The sequence below is a fragment of the Enhydra lutris genome, unplaced genomic scaffold (genome assembly GCF_002288905.1).
Source record: "Enhydra lutris kenyoni isolate GAN:26980312 unplaced genomic scaffold, ASM228890v2 scaffoldscaffold45, whole genome shotgun sequence".
NCBI lineage: Eukaryota > Metazoa > Chordata > Mammalia > Carnivora > Mustelidae > Enhydra > Enhydra lutris.
This window is the reverse complement of record NW_019154129.1, coordinates 1,615,806-1,621,805: the sequence shown is the minus strand read 5'-3', so window position 1 is coordinate 1,621,805 and position 6,000 is coordinate 1,615,806.

The following is a 6,000-nucleotide window of genomic DNA, read 5'->3' as shown; positions in this document are numbered from 1 at the left end:
AATTAACCGTGACCACAATCCCTCTTTAACTGTGCCCATTTCACAGAAAGGAAAACCCATTTAGAAAGATTAAATAACAGGCCAAAGTTGTACTCCCAGTAAGTGTCAAAAAATGATTTGGACCCCGGCCTGTTTGTATTTGTAAAGGAGGAGCAGCGGGAAGACAGACAGACTTTTGCTGTCTAAGTACTAACAGGATCTGCACCTTCCAATATGGAAGCCACTGACGGAATGTGGGTACTGAGGCCTTGGGCTAGTTCAAAGTGCTGGGCCACACCTATAAGACACAAGCCAGAGTTCAAAGATTAATTACCAAAAAAAAGAGAGAGGAGAGAGAGAGAGAGAATGTAACATCTCTCACTGATAATGGTTTACATTGATTACATCTCTAAATACTATTTTAGACATTCCAAATTAAATATATTAGTAAAATTAACTTTACTTGTTTCTTTTTTTCCCTTTTTATTTTTTTTAAGTTTCTTATTTAAGTAATTTCTCAAAACCCCACAGGTTTTGATCAAGAGTCACATAGTCCTCCACCTGAGTCATCCAGGTACCCTTCTTTTTTTCCTTCTTAAACTGTTTCTGTTAACTCGGGGTACCTGGCTGACTCAGAGGAGCATTCAACTCTTGATTTCAGGGTCATGAGTTCGATCCCCACACCAGGTATAGAACTTACTTAAATAATTAAGGGGCACCAGGGTGGCTCAGTCAGTTAAGCTTCTGACTTTGATTCAGGTCATGATCCCAGGTTCCTGGGACTAAGTCCCTCATCGGGCTTCCTGCTCAGCAGGGAGTCTGCTCCTCCCTCTCCCTCTGCCCCTCCCCCTACTCCCACTCTTGCTCTTTCACATAAATAAATGTTTTTTTAAAAAACTTTTTAAAAAGTGTGTAACTCACTCATTTTGCAGTGTATCCACAAAGGTGTACAACCATCACCACAATCAATTCTGGAACATTTTCATCACTTCAGAAAGAAACCAGGTACGTGTTTGCAGTCACTCCCATTTTCTTTTCCCCTCAGCCCTTGGCCACAACCATTCTCCTTCCTGTCTCTGTGCATCTGCCTGTTGCGGACATTTCATAGAAGTGAAATCATACAATATAGGGTCTTCTGGGTCTGGCTCCTTTCACTCCGCATGTTGTCACAGTTCATCTGTATAGCAGGTATCAGTACCTCATTTTTTTTTTTTAATTGCCAAATAATATTCCCGTGTCTGGACACTTTGTTTATCCACTCATCAGCTGGTAAACATTGGAGTTCTTTCCATCTTTTGGCTATTCTGAGTAACGCTACTACAAACAGTCACACGCAAGATTTTGTGGAGACTTATGTTTTCATTTCTCTGGGTCTTGTTCCATTTCTAAATAGGGTGATCAAAGAATGTTCAGACTACACGTGTGGCTGATATTCTATTTCTCCAGAGGGGCACAGACCCTGATTTTTCACCCTCGTTCTGAGGAACGTTGAAATACACGGACACCAGAAATGCTCTATGAAGTTAACTCGGACCTCAGCCCCCTCCCCACCAAAGCTTGGTGGTTTCCAGCTTAGCAAGGGCACAGCCAAGTAGTGAGGCAGTTTCTGTCCGTCTGGGGCCTGCTGAACAGGCCCAATGCCAGGGACCCAGCAATAACTCAGTCAGTTCTACAAGTCAGTTCAACAGGAGCAACAGAGGCACTTGAGGTGGTTAGTAATGGGCACCTTCTCTTACAAAGTGCTGGCCATCTAACAAATACAATAGATCCCAGGGTGACCTACCTTTGAAAACGGTCAGCTCTCTACTTCATGGGCACCAGCTTCCCCATGATGCACCAAGAGTGAGTAGCCTGACTTTCTGGGTGGCCTCGATGCCTTGGCACCCAGTTAAAAGTAACTATGGTTACAGTAACTTGTTAACAGATACACAAATACAAAGAGGTAAATTGTGACAGCCAAAAATAAAAGGGCAGTTTTTGTAAACAATCAAAACTTAAGTTGTTACTAGATTAAAAGAGGCAGTTATAAGTATAAAGACGGTTACAAGTGTACCGTATAAAGTACACTTGTAACTTTTACTTGTAACTTTTACTTTTATAGTAACCACAAAGAAAAAACCGTAGTCAATACAAAGAAGAAAAAGAGAAAGGAATCAAAGCATACCACTGTACTAAATTATCCATTCACAAAGGAAGGCAGCAGGAGAAGAAGAAATGAACAACAGAACTACAAAAAAAAAGAAAAAAGAAAAAAAAAGATGGGGTGCCTGGGTGGCTCAGTGGGTTGGGCCTCTATCTTTGGTTCCGGTCATGGTCTCAGGGTCCTGGGATCAAGCCCCACATCGGGCTCTCTGCTGGGTGGGGAGCCTGCTTCCCTCTCTTTTTCTGCCTGTCTCTCTGCCTACTTGTGATCTCTCTCTCTGTGCCAAATAAACAAATAAATATTAAAAAAAAAAAGAAAGAAAAAGAAAACAAGATGTCAAGAATAAGTCCCTATAATCAATAATTACTTCAAATGTATCCAATCAAAAGGACCAGAGTGACTAAACTGATCTTAAAATAAATAAATAAATAAATAAATATATATATATATATATATATATATATCTTTATCTATATCTGTAGATATATATGCTGCCTACAGGAAACTCACTTTGGCCCTAAGGATACATATAAGCCAAAAGTGAAGAGATGGAAAAAGATATTCTATGCAAAAGGAAACTAAAAGAGATCAGAAGTATTTTTTTAATTAACATATAATGTATTTGTTTCAACAGTAAAGGTCTGTGAGTCGTCAGTCTTACACAATTCACAGCAGTTATCATAGCACATACCCTCCCCAATGTCCATCCCCCAGGCACCCTATCCCTCCCACCCCTCTAGCAATGCACAGTTTGTTTCCTGAGATTAAGAGTTTTTTTATGGTTTGTCTCCCTCTCTGGTTTCGTCGTTTCATTTTTCCCTCCCTTCCCTTATGATCCTCTGTCTTGTTTCTCAAATCCTCATATCAGTGAGGTCATATAATTGTCTTTCTCTAACTGACTTATTTTGCTCAGCACAATATGCTCTAGTTCCATCCATGTCATCACAAATGGCAAGATTTTCTGTTTTTGATGGCTGCATAGTATTCCCTTGTATGTATGTGTATATTATACCCCACATCTTCTTTATCCATTCATCTGTTGATGGACATCTAGGCTCCTTCCCTAGTTTGGCTATTGTGGACATTGTTGCTATGAACATTGGGGTGCACGTGCCCCTTTGGATCACTACATTTGTATCTTTGGGGTAAATACCCAGTAGTGCAATTGCTGGGTCATAGGGTAGCTCTATTTTCAACTTTTTGAAGAACCTCCATACTATTTTCCAGAGTGGCTGCACCAGCTTGCATTCCCACTGAGAGAATGCACTTAAATACGTAAAATAGACTACTTAAAATACACTTTTAAGTAAAAAGGTTATTGTATAATGATAAAGGGGTCAATTCATCAAGAAGATATAATGACTGTAATATATACACATTGATCATCACAGCACCTAAATATATTAAGCAAATAGTAACACATCTGAAGGCAGAAATAGACAGCAATGCAACAATAGTAGGGGGTGTCAATCTTCCATTTCAACCATGAATAGATCATCCAGATAGAAAGTCAAAATGAAATACTGAACTTGAACTACACTTTAGACCAGATGGACCTAGCAGACATCTACAAAATACTCCATCCAACAGCAATGGAACACACACACTTCTCAAGTGCAGATGAAACATTCTCTTGGATAGATCAAATATCAGGCTACAGGTCAAATCTTTACAAAATTTAAGAAGACTGAAGTCAAATCAAGTATCTCTTCCAACCATAACAGTATGAAACTAGAAATCAGTAAAAGTGGGAAAGCTGGAAAATTAACAAATATGTGGAAATTAAATAATACTCCTAAACAACCAATGGGTCAAAGAAACTAAAAGGAAAATCAAGAAATATCTTGAAACAGGGACACTTGGCTGGCTGGCTCAGTCAGTCAGTACAGCATGTAACTCTTGATCTCAGAGTCATGAGTTTGAGCCCACACTGGGTGTAGAGATTACTTAAACAAATAACTAAACTTATTTAAAAAAAAAAAAAGAACTATCTTGAAACAAAAATGGAAATGCAACATACCAATACAGGATTCAACAAAAGCAGTTCCAATTAAATGTCTACATTAATTAAAAAAAAACAAAAAACCTCAAATAACTTTACAACTCAAAGAACTAGAAAAAAGAAGACTAAGAAAAAGCAAGAGAGGAATCAAATAAATAAAATAATAATGAAAGAGAAGATATTACAACACAGAAATAGAAAGGACCAAAGAGACTACTTTGAACAAACTGGGTAAACTAAAAGAAACAGATAAATTCCTAGAAACATAACCTATCACAACTGAACCATGAAGAAATAGAAAATCTCAACAGATCTGTAAGTAGTAAGAAGACTGATCAGTAAGCAAAAGTCTCTCAAGAGGGGCGCCTGGGTGACTCAGTCAGTTAAGCGTCTTCCTTCAGCTCAGGTCATGATCCCAGGCTCCTGGGACTGAGCCCCATATCAGACTCCCTGCTCAGTGGGGAGCCTGCTTCTCCCTCTCCCTCCCTCTCTCCCTCTGCCACACCCCCTGCTTGTGCTCTCTCACTTGCTCTGTCAAATAAATAAATAAAATCTTTTTAAAACATTTACACACTAGGGGCGCCTGGGTGGCTCAGTGAGTTAAAGCCTCTGCCTTCGGCTCAGGTCATGATCCCAGGGTCCTGGGATCAAGCCCCGAGTCAGGCTATCTGCTCGGCAGGGAGCCTGCTTCCCTTTCTCTCTCTCTGCCTGCCTCTCTGCCTACTTGTGATCTCTGTCTGTCAAATAAATAAATAAAATCTTTAAAAAAAAAATTTACACACTAGTATCCTTGATGAGCATAGATTTTAAAATCCTCAGTGAAATACAAGCAAACCAAATTCAACAGAACGTTATAAAGATCATAGAGCATGATCAAGTAGGATGGGCCCCTAGCCTGTAAGGATGGTTAACATACACAGGTGGATCAATGAGATACACCACCTTAAAGAATGAAGGATAAAAATCATGTGATCATCTCAAAAGATGCATTAAAAGCATTTGAACACATTCAATATTCTTTCATAATAAAAACTCTCAAGAGGGTGCCTGGGTGGCTCAGTGGGTTAAAGCCTCTGCCTTCGGCTCAGGTCATGATCCCAGAGTCCTGGGATCGAGCCCCACATCGGGCTCTCTGCTCAGCAGGGAGCCTCCTTCCCCCTGCCTCTCTCTCTCTCTCTCTGCCTGCCTCTGCCTACTTGTGATCTCTGTCAAATAAATAAATAAATAAATAAAATCTTAAAAAAAAAAAAAAAACTCCCAAGAGATTGGCTACAGAAGAAATGTATGTCAACATAATAATGGCCATATATGACAAGTCCATAGCTAATATCATACTCAATGGTGAAAAGCTAAAAACTTTTCCTCTAAGGTTAGGAATAAGACAAGGATGCTCACTCTCACCATTCCTATTCAACGTAGTATGGAAGTGGCAGCCAGAGCAAGCAGCAAGAAGAAATAAGAGGCACCCAGGTGGGAAAGAAAACTAGGTTGTCTCTGCCTGCCAATAACATGATATTACATATAGAAAGCCCTAAAGACCCCACCAAGAAAACTATTAGAATAAATAAATCCAGTAAAATCGCAAGATAGAAAGTCAATGTACAAAAATCCATTGCATTCTGTACACTTTTTAAAAAACTATCTGAAAGAAAAATTAAGAAAGCAATCCCAGGGACACCTGAGTGGCTCAGTCAGTTAAGCGGCTGACTCATGATTGCAGCTCTGATCATGATCTCAGGATCCTCGGATCAAGTCCTGCACGGAACCCTGCATCAGGCTCCTCACTCATCAGGGAGTCTGCTTGAGGATTTCTCTCCGAGTCTCCCTCTGCTCTTCTCCCCACTTGCACATTCTTGCCCTCTCTAAAATAAATAAA